Source organism: Chrysemys picta, chromosome 11 (genome assembly GCF_011386835.1).
Source record: "Chrysemys picta bellii isolate R12L10 chromosome 11, ASM1138683v2, whole genome shotgun sequence".
Classification (NCBI taxonomy): domain Eukaryota; kingdom Metazoa; phylum Chordata; order Testudines; family Emydidae; genus Chrysemys; species Chrysemys picta.
This window is the reverse complement of record NC_088801.1, coordinates 26,445,044-26,458,659: the sequence shown is the minus strand read 5'-3', so window position 1 is coordinate 26,458,659 and position 13,616 is coordinate 26,445,044.

Sequence of the window (13,616 nt, the reverse complement as noted above, 5' to 3'; positions counted from 1 at the left end):
CTGTTTATAGAGTCTCTGGGTTGGAACCTGGAGTAGTGGGAGAGCTCAGGTTCCCCAATTAGCCACTGACAAAGTGCCCTAAACCATGCGACGGGGATAAGGCTCCTGCAGAAGCCCACATTAACAGCTGGATTAAAAAGGGCCCAGAGATGGGACTAAAGACCCTGATAAGGGCTGACAGTTGAATTCTTTGTTCCCCTGGAAGTAATTCATCCATTTTGATTAGATGACTTGACTGGAGGCCTGAACCACTGGAGACCTGCCTCATGAGGTTGCCAGCCTACAGGAGGTGCTCAAGAGGTAACTGTCCCCCAACACAAGAAGCATCAAAATAAATCCATTAGTAAACAAATTTACCTACCCTATTACCCAAAGTGTACCCAACTTATCACTTGCATTGTGGCTGATTATGTGACCCAAAATGATGCATAATTTATGGATGTTTCTATTATGTATTCCATGTTTTAAGAATGACATCTTGACACATAGCATTAAAAACAAAATTGTCAGTGCATGGCATAATGAAGGAAACTGATCAAATCTGTGACACTAGATACCATTACATATTCCATCTGGCCTACAGTGTGACAGGGAGTGGAAGATGACAGGCATTGCCATCTCTCTGAGGTTTCACAGGGGGAAGTGTTATGCCTTTGAACTAATTTGCTAGTGCACCTAGCCTTTGCCATCTTCTGCTGAACTCAAATCATCTGTGCATGTTCCCATGTCCCCTGATGATCATTAAAGAGTCTCACACTCTAAGCTACTTGAGTGCTCCTGGAAGTAAGCTGAAGGTTAATATTTCACACTGCTCATAATCTTCAGGGGATAGGGGAGAGAAATGTCACAATGAGCTACTTTTACGTGTTTGCATTAGGGAATGTCTAGAATGTGATCCCATTACTGTCTGCATACTTCACATTAAGCAATATTTCTGTCAAACAGGTCTTAGGAGCAGAGCTTCTCAACTGATTGATTCACTTTTTAGTGGTATAAGTGTTAGAATTATTAACTTGTACTTGGCTCAAGATGGCTTCTCTTCTGTTTGCCTTTTCTAATGTATGTGTGTTGGCTCTGGATAGAAGAAGTGCAGTCCTGATTGACAACTGAGTAAACAATGCTATTATTTTGGAGTCACTGTGCAGCATAGTGTGACTTTGAAGCAAAAGTCCAATTTGTATTAAACATTATTATATGGAATATGTGGGAATAAAAGGTAGAGCTTTGTTTCCTCTTCCTGAGGTGCAAGTGTATTATAATATCCCTTGAACAGAGCTTGACAATGTCTAGGTTTCATGGCAAAGCTGAACGTATTAAAAAAATTACCGTCAGATTGGACTCTTGCTCCATCAAATCTAATATCTTACAGTAATTCTCCCAGAAGCTGTGACTGGAAGGATGGGGATGGAGGGAGGAAAAGGAAGGGAGAAAAAAGGTTATGTGCCTAGCTAACATTACAATGTGTACCATGGAGAGAAATTCCTTCCTACCCGCTGCAATGATAGTCTTACACCCTGAAATCTGAATCTTGGTTACCCTAATTTCAGGGTAAATCTGCATAAACCTATTAGTAGTCCCAGTATTATTCATCCATAGTGTTTCGCCCTACCGTCACCTAAAGTAGTGAATTCACACAGCCTGCACTCATAGTCAACCTGTAGAAGAAAGATTTTATTTGCTATAAATGTAGCTATTCTATTACTTTAATATAGTGGTGCCTTTTATCACATTAAGGGACAGTAAAAATACATGAAACACATGTACAAAAATATCTGTGCCCGTAGCATGAATGCATCTGATCAGGTCTACGTGATTCTCGGTATTCTTGCTTTCTATCGCTTCAGTGGTAGACAAAAAATAAGAGAAAGGAATCTCCTAAAATCTGAACTATGTTACAGAACTCTCCTTTATTTATTTTTTGCCAGATATTCTGCCTGCCTTTTTTTCTCATTTGCGCCAGTATAAATCAAGAGTAAATCCATTGCCTTCCATTAAACTGTTGTAAATGAGAGGATTACCAGGCCTATATTTTTCCTATATTAGCAATGATTATTGATATCCAGATATCTTACTAGATGTCTTGAAACAACTGCAAGATGCTTTAAGTTTGGAGGAGAAATTGATGATGGACGCAGGAACCTTTGGGGCAATCTTGTTTAATTACAGAGTCCTATTTCCATGAACACGGGAGCAACCAAACAACAGAGGGATAACTTCTTCGCTTACAGATAAGGCCACTTTTAGTAAGCACCACACTGTGCTTGTCCAAGTTGTGTCTGTAGCTTCCTTCTCAGTCTTTCTATGTGCTTCCTCTCCGTGTCTTGTCTCGCTCACACACCCTTACCAAAAACAACACCCACTGAAGCCCTTCACCCACTGAGTTTTAATTCCTAGGTGGGCATGCATATGCCTTCATTTTAGGAGGGGGCTACTAGAAAAGAGCTTAACTATTTCTCACATCTAGCTTAAATGAAGGGCAGCAGTTATACTCACCAGCTTCAATAGTGTCTCACCCAACCCACAACACTTGGTTATTATTGACACATGAACACCCACATTTCCAAAGACTTGCATAGGATTTAATCAGAAAAATAGTAATGTATGGTTTAATGCCTTGCTGGTATTGGACAGTTTAGTGAGAGTGGGTATATGTAAAGATATAGTATAATTCTGGGACACACACTGTTCTAGTGGAAGTAGATAAAATAACCTAAATCTCATACTTCAGAAAAATTAGGTCATCTAATCATCCCAGCTGTCAGTGCAGAAGTACTCCCTCTATTTTTCTAATGCTGCCTCCAGTATAGCATTAAATTCAAGTAATTGGGGCTGTGTGCAAAGATGTAGCAAAAACTTTTTTGAACATTTTCAATAACTAGGATTTGAAATATTCCTTCCCCTCATTTATTTATATAGGACCAAATTCTAACTACCCCATCGTACCAAGGCACAACCACCAAAAAGGGACATTGTAATAGTCACTGCAAGATCATCATTAAATATGCCTCAGTATTCTTTCCCTGTTTCTGGGTTCAGATGTGCTTTTCTCGCCCAGTCCTTCTGCATTGCAAGCAATAGACTCCAGCTGACTTCAATAGGAGCTGGATCAGATCCTTAAGACACTAGATGAAGCACTGGACTGCTTCAACAAGAACTCACTGAGACACATTTCTTCTGGAGTTCTCAAGCACACAGAGGGAGTGCACCCATTGTTATGCCCTTTAAAGGAGTATAGCACATGCTCTGCTCAGGTGAACACAATGACTGCAGTTATGGCCAGCCCCTGTAAAAGGGGAGGTTGTGGAGAGGCTACATGAGCCCTTCCTTTGTTTCTGGTCACTCAAAGGTTGCATCAGTCTGACTTTCTATTCTCACTAAAAGTAGGAATAATTTGAGTGTAAAGAACTTTGCTAAGCGGCAACTGCGAGAATCAGAAAGTATATATGAAGACATGTATATGCAAACTACTCCCATTTCTCTTTGGCCATATCCCACTGAATTTCTCTGTGACATCAAACTACCTAAAATGCACAGCTTTTTGAAGGGGGAAAAAAGGGGTGTCAAACTTATGGCATGAGTTCCTCTGCTCTGTATGGGTTTTGGGTTTGGTTTTTTTGCATGCATGAATGTGCATTGCCAGATAGAATTTGGCCCTTAACTGGACATTGTTAAACAATATCATCCCTCTAATTTGTATTCTTGTCTTAGATCCTCTAACAACCCTGGAAATTGTTCTAGAAAACATGAGAGCTCTGTATAAATAATAAAACTCTCCTCTGACATTCATTACTCTGCAATGTCTCTTGCAAAGCTTCATTTTACATATGCAAAAATTAAACTAAAATGTAAAGAGGAAGAAACACCAAATGAGATCATGAAGCTATATTTGTCTCATTTAACTAATTTATCTGAGCTAAAATAGGTCTCAATTGTGCACAACACAGCTTTCGCATGGAGTTGTGAAGCCATATGGGTTTGATCAGTAGTGGCTATTGAACTTTTACAGGATATTTCCATTTCATACTGTTTTCACAATGAAGATGCACACTACAGTCAGTCTCCTACAGAAATCAGTAGATATATTAGAAGCCTTGGAAATCTCTAGTTGAAAGGAGGGGGAAATCCTGACAAAGTGTAAATAATGAGTGACGTGACTAAGCCAAATTCTGTATAGTTACTGTTCAGTTCAATGGATTTACAGGTTTAACTGAGGACAGAATTTGGCTTACTGAGCAGACTAAATTTAAGGTATAACCTAACTTAATGCATAATTGTAGAGCACCTTGGCATACCTATGCTAGCTTTAATCTAGCTAGCATAAGTTACAATAGCAGTGAAGATATGAATGGGATGGATTTCAGCACGGACTAACTTCAACACGTACCCGGGGTTCCTTGTGGGCTTGTACTGGGGTGGCCAGGCCACACTGAAGCCTGTCCTATCTTCACTACTATTGTTACCCATACTAGCTAGATTACACCAGGCATAGGTATGCCTACCCAGTTACACCATAATTAGTGGAGTAGAAGTACCCTAGGTCTGAGCTAGTTCTGCTGCAATTAGTGTAAATATATTATGGGCCTGATCTAAATCCTATTGAAGCTAATGGGAGTCTTTCCATTGTCTTTACTGAATGTTGGATCAGGCCCTAATGCAGTACATACATTTTGAGAGTATATTTACGTATACTTTCTAAAGATTCTTGATTGTTTTACTGGAAGTTTGTGAAACTTGTATTTCTGCTGATTAATCCTTAGTGCAGTAGAAATTAATTAATCAATTTTTTTAAAAAAAGCTTCGGTAACAGGGAGCTAACATTCTAGGGCAGCTGTAATCAATTATTTTTTTGTCAAGTTCCAAATTTCTTGGTCAAGGTATAGTCCAGGTCCATACTCCAGAAAAAAAAAAAAAGATAAATAAAAGTTTGCAGCCTGCTCAAAAGCGTCTGGCGGTCCAGATTTGGCCTGCAGTATGGCTATTAGCTACCCCTGTCCTAGAGAATGTTGTTGATGTTAAGCAATCATAAATACAACTTCAGTAACATTATAACACATGCATAAGTGAGCTACAAAGCTTTATAAAATCTAATTTGTCAACTACATTAGTGCCTTGAAGACAGCAATTACTGTACACACTGCTCTTATAAGTATTACTATTATGATTAACTAAGACCTACTATTCAAGGGAAGAAACTCTGCTCCCTGAGGATATAACTATAAGTGCAGAAAAAAGAAACAATAAGTAGTGGGTTTTTAAAGATGTTAGGATTGAACAAAAATTACAATATGAGGGAAATGAAGAAAAGTATAGTCAGGGACTAATAGACCCAAAATGATAGTTATAAATCTATCTTTGAATCATTCAGGAAAATAATATAAATGTATGATGCTGCTGTTGGATGAAAAATGAGGGTGTTTTCACCAAAAAAAAAAAAAAAAAAAAAGTTCCCAACAAAAATTAAGTTCAGGTTTTCTACGAACTCTAGTTCTCATTGTCCAAATCTCTGGTTGAATATGCAAGTGTTTCCCATACAAAATAAAACTACTCACCTTAATTACTTATCTGCATATATACCTCCTTGTTGCTGAATCAGTTTAGGTTATCTCACCGGGTGGGTATCTTACACAGTCTCCCCTAGTGCCTGAGGCTTCCCACTGCTTCTCCTCACCACCCCACTACACCCCCTTACACATAATGTATTAGACACTCAGATCCATTTAAGACTGGGAGGTGATAACTCCTAAATGAAAAGCCAATTTAAAAGCAAAAGAACCCTTCAAGTGTCTCAGGGAGATGCTTGTATGAATTGTGATCCGCTGTGGCTGATCTACACCTAAAACTTAGGTCAACCTAGCTACATCACTCAGGGCTGTGAAAAATGTTGTGCTCTCAATTAAGTTGACCTAACTCATAGTGTAGATGGAGCTCGGTCAATGGAAGGATTATCCGTCAATCTAGCTTCCCTCTCTTGGATAGGGGCAGCTCTATTTTGCTGCCCTAAGCACGGCAGTCAGGCGGCTTTCAGCGGCGCGCCTGCGGGAGGTCCGCCGATCCTGCGGCTTCAGCGTACCCGCCGCCGAAGCCGCGGGACCGGCGAACCTCCCGCAGGCACACCGCCAAAGGCTGCCTGACTGCTGCCCCCACAGTGACCAGCAGGCCACCCCCCGCGGCTTGCCGCCCCAGGCACACACTTGGTGTGCTGGTGCCTGGAGCCGCCCCTGCTCTTGGAGAGATGGATTAACTATATCAATGGAAAAACCCCTTCAATCAATGAAGGAAGCATCTACACTGTGTCATTGCAGCTGTGCCGCTGTAGTGTAGACATACCCGAGACACACTATGATCTGATCTATCCTAGAAAATTAGGTCGGTTTAACTATGTTGGTCGTGGGTGTGAAAAATCCACACTCCTGAGCAGTGTAGTTAAGCTGGCCTAAGTCCCAGTGTAGGCAATACTAAGTCAATGGAAGAATTCTTCTATTGACCTAGGTACCAGTTCTCAGGGAGGTGGATTTCCTATACCAACAGGAGAATCCCTTCTGTCGGCATAGGTAATGTCTACACTCAAGCACAACAGCAGTGCCACCGCAGCAGCACAGTTGCAGCATTTTAAGTGTAGACGTGCCCTATATTTTTAGAACAAAATTATTACCAAACTAGAACCAAAGATACATTTTTCCAGTTCTGGGGCTCAAGATGATGGGATGTTCTTAAAATAATATGTAACCAGACACTTTCAACAAGTAGAAACAATAAAGTCAAGAAAAGCTAACATACCTTAGTGGGGAAAAAACAAAGCTAATACAGTTTACGGAGGTCTAAATTACGTCATAAACAAAGTTTAAAAAGAGGACCAAGATACCCCTGATACATGACATAAGTGGCCAACTCAAAGTGACATCCCGATCAAAATAAATCACTAGGGATGGAAAATCTGGTCATCCAGAGTTAGGAAACAAGGTTTTTTTGTTTGTTTGTTTTTATACTCGTACGTTGAACCTGGATTCTCGTCTAGCTACTCTGTAAACCTCCTGGGGAGACAAATTTCAGGCTGGAAGTTGAAGGTGCTGTGATCTAAAGGAATGAGCCTTGACGTGACTTCAAGTTACAGCCCTGCCTTAGTGTAGCAGTGAGTGATGCAATCAGACAGCCACTGCAGCTCTGATGCTAGTGCTTCAGTGTAGACACTACCTATACCAACGAAGGGTTTTCCCATTGGCATGGGTAATCCACCGTCCTGAGATGGGGTAGATAGATTGACAGAAGAAGTCTTCCTTTGACCTACGACTACCTACACTGGGGGTTAGGTCAACTTAACTACATCTCTCAGGGATGTGGATTTGTTACGCCCCTCAGATGTAGCTATGCCAATGTAACACTTCAGTGTAGAGCAGTCCTTAGTCATGTTTCTCTTGGTAAAAGCAGAATCTTTTGTACTGGTGTCAATTGAAATAAAATCTGGATGGACTCTGTATGGCCTTTAATCCACTCAAACCCTTTTCTACAACAAGCTTGTGGAGGTGGGATTCACTGAGGGTATGTCTACACTATAGAGTCTATACCGGCATAGCTATGTTGACATAGCTTTGCTGGCATAACCCCATAATGTATATGCAGCCTACACCAACAGTAGAGGGCTTGTCCGTGTAGGAACAACACCTCCCCGAACGACATTCACCATGTCAGCAGAAGCATTCTTCCATCCATGTAGCATTCTTCCATACTGGAGTTTAGGTCATCATAGCTATGTCTGATAAGAGTGTGGTTTTTTTCCACAACCCTGACTGACATGGCTATATCACCCTAACTCTTAAGTGTAGACGAATCTTGATAAGGTCATACAGGTGTAGAAAAATACACAGGATAAGGCTTTTCTTGGTTTCTCTGTTCTGTGCTCATCCTACAATGTAGGACAAGAATAACTTCAAGCCACACTTCTGTTCCCTTGGTCTTGGGACCAGCTAAGAGCCCTGCATAAATTAGACCAGTCTGAAGGCTATTCCAAATTCTGTCAAGCTGCCCAAAGCCCCAAAAAGCTGTTTGAGCAGCTGGGAAACACCATCCCACAGGGCAGTTCCAACATGTCCTCTTCTCCTGGGAATGCCCACTCCATTGAGGATGTCACAAGAGGGAAGCATGGAGCTGGTACATTAGAGTAGAGCTGAGTGAAAAACAAGGTGGTTTTTGTTTTGATTTTGGGGGGGGGGAGGGGAAATGGTGTTCAGTGGCCATTTTGAGATTTTTACAACTATTGTTTTTCAGGGTGTTTTGTTTTGTTTGGCCTAAACTGTTTGCCGGATTTGACATGAATTCACAAAGAGTTTTGGCACCCCAAACAGGCATTTTTCAGCAAACTTACTATTCACCCAATTTTTTTCTCAGATCTACATTAAAGAGTTTGGATTTGGCTTAAGATTGGGTTTCAGATATAGTAGCATTTGAATAAGTTGAGAATTTAGTTAAAAGCACTTATCTTTTGTAAAGCTACACCTCTTTTAGTAGATCTTCCATCACAAACATGAAGGATATGTGAACTTGCTAATACAAAGACACACATCACTCAATCAATGTAACCCATATAATCAATACATATGTCCTACGTAGGTCCAGTAAAGCCAATCTGTTATACTTTCCAGCAAGTACATTGAAAGTATGTGCTAGACAAATGCATGGCCATTTCCTTAGTCCTTCCTCATATTACACACAGGCACATCTGTAGTAGAGCAGGTCTCTGGGAAGATGAGCTGGTCCCCCAACATGTCCTCTATTGTCAAACCGTAATGCAGGTGTCCTAAGGCGAGCTCAGGGAGGACAGAAACCTCCCGTGGAGCAGAAGGGCAAAAGCTCGCTTGATCTTGGGACCAACCAGGCTCCAGAGCATGTAATGTCCCAACATCTTTTCCCATCTGGGTTCACTACTGACTCCATTCTGAATCCCACTACCCAATGGCCAGCATCCAGATGACAACACCTCTGTTGGAAAACTAAATGCTAGGAGGCTCATCTCCTGGAATGCTACATGGTGGCTTATGAGAGAGAGGAAAATGTAACGCAGGAATTTTTGAAAATTCCAGATTTTGCTGAAGACTCAAAGCTACCACAGAAGCTTCCTTTTCCTCCTGACATACCATCCCTGACACTGGAAAAGAGACCAGCCAAGGCAGAGCCTAGCAACTTGCCATGTGCAAAATGTGACAATGCTTTGATATTTTGGCCCAGTCTCTACGATGTTCAGTGAAAAACACCGCTCCAAAACTAGATAAAAGGGTATATTACAAAAGCCTAGTGATGCAGTACTAAGTAGTTCTTATGTTCTTTCCTTTCTGTATCTTTAACTAAATTTGGGGTTGTTGTTTTTTTTATGACAGGATATTTTTTAAAAGCTTCATTCCATGACAATCCATTGAAGTTGCTTGGGCATATTAAACACATAAGATCTGTGTAAATGACAGCTATATGTGTCACAACAACTATTTTATGCTCAAATTTTGTTTATGGAGAAAATGTTCCTACATTTCCATTTGTAAACTGTAGGAGAATTTTTACCAACAATCAATCCTTTTAAAGATCACAGCTGTAGAAAACACCATCACAAAACAGAATTAGCAACACTCGCTTACCTCCCGACAAGGTTCCAATGAATGTCCTTTCTGAAGCAGATGTTGACATTTTGAAATAGATAAAACTTGATTATGAAAATAGATTTAACAGGGTGAAGAAAATCTGGGCCTTTTTTACATGGCTTATACTTGTTTTCTTGAACATAGGTATGTTGAAATGCTTCAAAACTGCTTTACATTAATTTAATCACTTAAATAGTCTTTCTAATCTCCATGCTCTGGGCTGGTAAACAAGTATTTGTCACTTAGCTTATCTTTATTTCCAGCCACTAAGCAGTACTATGATACTAATATGATCCAGTATGGCAATTCTGATCCCATTATTTATGGAAAGTATTTACAAGACCGATGCAGTGTTTCTTTTTGCTGGGTCTATGTCTATCATTTTCTTAGATCTATCAATTCATTATTTTCACACCTTAGAAAGCAGAAATTAATAGAATGAGCGAGGCAAATAATGCAAAAGATATATTCACAAATATTAATTGAACACAGCATTTTCAAAGAGGATTATGATTGCATAGTAGGGAAATAAGGCACTCTGTTTGCATGGGCAGATTTTTTTAAAGCTCACTGTTGGGGCAGATATGGTTCTGAAAATATAAGATAATACTGGCTCATCAATGCTACATGAGGCTAGCACAAAGTTGCAGAAAGCTTCAGCCCAGTCTGGCTAAGGATCACAAAAGAAGGCCCTGCAGAACTTTCACAACACATGATGACTATATAAATGCTCACAGGCAGTTATGACCACAGATGCCTGCTATTTGGTCAATCACTAGTAGTCTGTCTGAGCACAAGGCAGCTAGCATTAAAGCATTGCCTTTCTTAGGTACAGCAGGAGTACTGGATTGCATAATAATCTATTTACTGTCACATAGGGGACAGGTCACAATGGTAACTAGCAAAACTAGAAGGATATGATGCTAGCCAAGTACATGAGAGAGCACTCCAGTGCTCACGGAATCATTTGGAACAAGTATGACACTTTCTGATGGGCATTCAGAATCCTAAAACGCATTCACACATCAGACTCTGGAGGTACTGGGTAGCACCTTAGGCAAGGAGAAGAATCTAGATATTGCTTGGCAAGAGGGGTGAGAAAGGACAAAAAAGGGACAACATAGGTATTGGACCAACAAATGATACACTGTGTTGAGAGAGGACTAGCCAAATTTCTGCTATTCACATACCAATATGGTGGTCCAGAATACTCAATGAGGCCAATGCTATTGGTGGATCTATCAGGCACCCCAAGGACACTAAAACCAAGTGGCACCATCTGCAACACAGATCTTAATCTAACTGGGAGGCACACAAAGATACCTAGTTCTAGAGAGGGAATCTGGTAGCCGGTCGGGCTTGTTATGGGGTTTGCTATCCTAGGACTACCAACTAGAATGCACCATGCTCATGCTTATCTTCCTGTTATTCTGCTTTCTCCATATCATGCCACAACGTTCTTTCTCTACATACTCAACACTCTTTCTCTATGGCTTAGCCATCTTTCCCACTCTACCCTGATCTGCTCCTTGGTTCAGTTGCATATAGCAATGATCTTTAGAGTATGTTAGCCACTGTTCACATATTTGGTTTCTCCCTCTTTGCCTGTCTCGAATGGTTCTGTTCTGCAGGTGAAACTGTACATGTGGCAACAGAGACAATGGCTACTCCCTGTCCCTTCCTGCTATGTCCTTACACACAAGAATGTCATGGCAGAGAGCATGGACTGTCTCCTTGATTCACTGCCTGATGTCTTTGGCTGTTGCTTCCAGAGACTGGTTTAACGGACACAATCATCTCTGAGTGGCACTTCTCAGGCTAGTTGACCCTCGTTGCCTGATCTATGGCTTCTGGACAGAAACCACAACCCCACTGGTTCCAAAGGGGACAAAATTCACCTGTGATGTTGCACTCCATATGTTTATGGAAATATGCTTATGAGTGTAAATATAATGTAACTGGAATATGCTTTATGCAAAAGGTCTCTTGTAAGGTATCATTACAAAGCTTATAATCTACTGAGTGTGTTCATCCTATTTGTATGAATGTATCATTCTTGTATCTGAAGATAGAAATATGAAGTATTACTCTAAAGTTCTATTGTAATTATAAAAATGTGTGCCATTAATGGTGGTTTAGAATCTTGATGGTTCCCATTGACCAGGACAATTGGTTGTAAATGGCTCTGTTTACTTGTAAGCCTTCCTGTACTCCTGTGAGTCAAGTGGAAAGAATGGAGGCGTGGGGTCTCACAGGACATGTGACCATGTTACCTGGTACTGGAATTCATCTTAAACCTGGTGCTTTTTCATTTAGGAGGAGGGGTGGGGCTCCATAGAGACAAAAGATTCCCACCTTGTGCTAAAGCTATAAAAGAGGGTGGAACAGAACAAAGGGGGATGCCAATCATGAGAAATCCCCAAGTTACCACCTGAGCTGGAAGTAACAAGATCTGTACCAGGGGAAAGGATTGGGCCCAGAGTAGGAAGGAGTCTAGTCTGTGAAAGAAGCTTATTGGAACATCTCAGAGCATGAGATTTACCTGTTTTCAGTTTCTTAATGTATTAGGCTTAGACTTCCATATTTTGTTTTATTTTGCTTGGTAACTTACTTTGTTCTATTATTACTTAAAACCATTTAAATCCTACTTTTTATACTTAATAAAATCACTTTGGTTTATTAATTAACCCAGAGTAAGTGATTACTACTTGGGGGAGCAAACAGTTGTGCATCTCTCTCTATCAGTGTTATAGATGGTGGACCATTTATGAGTTTACCCTGTATAAGCTTTATACATAGTAAAATGGATTTATTTGGAGTTTGGATCCCAGTGGGAGCTGGGTGTCTGGGTGCTGGAGAGAGATGACCTGCTGAGCAGTTTTTGGTTAAAGCCTGCAGCTTTGGGGGCGTGGTTCAGACCTGGGTCTGTATTGCAGCAGACTAGCGTGTCTGGCTCAACATGGCAGGGTTCTGGAGTCCCAAGCTATCAGGGAAAACAGGCTCAGAGGTAATTTCAGCACAGCAGGTGACAGTCCCAAGGGGATCTCTGTGACCAAACCCATCATATCACCCTTCAATAGAATGTTCTGGGGAAAACTCAGCAAGGAAAACCTCACAGGTTCTTCTCCTGTTTCTTTCATGTGGGGTTAAGAAATGGCAAAACCCTGCCCTCACCCAACTGTTATCACCTGAGTATTGATAGTGTTGATTTGACTATCAGTGGTGAGGTATAGTATGCTTCTGTTTTCTATGTAGTGCACCTATAAAGATCCCTATCTGCCTAACAGACAGTGCTGTGAGGTTGTTTCAAGATGGAGGATCTTACATAGGGACAGAAATGTTTTGGTTCTTGTCTCATGGAGATTTTGTTTATTGGGTTCTGTTGCTTTGTTTCCCTTAAAAGCCAGATAGCCTGAAAAGACATAGTTTTAAGTATGGAAAACGTAATGAATGATGCCTTTACTGGATATTTCAAGGTCTTTCACACTTGTTTGTTTCAAAATACATTGTTCCCTTATTCCTGTGGGTCTCTCCATTACTCACACTAGTCACTTATCGTAAGCAAAATGTTATATAAACAGCAGAGGCTAAAATAAAGTTAAAATCATATAAAATGTAACACTTTATAGAACACCGTAGCAAATAATTAGCACTTCTGTGTAATGCTGATCAGCTTTAAACAGAATTACAAAATAACTCTTCATGCAATTACAGTCTTAATTTAAAAGGGAAGTGCAATTATCAATATTTTGCTGTTCTAGTGGGGTCCTGCAAGGTTCTGTCCTGGGTTTAGAACTAGTGAATATTTTCATTTATGACTTGGAAAATGGAGTGCAGTGTGCCTTTAAAATTGGTGGATGACACCAAACAAGGAGGGATTGCAAGTACTTTGGAGGACAAGATTAGAATTCAAAACAATCTTGACCAATTGGAGAATTGGTCTGTAATCGACAAGATGAAATCAGTAAAGAGAGGTGCAAGTACTACACTTAG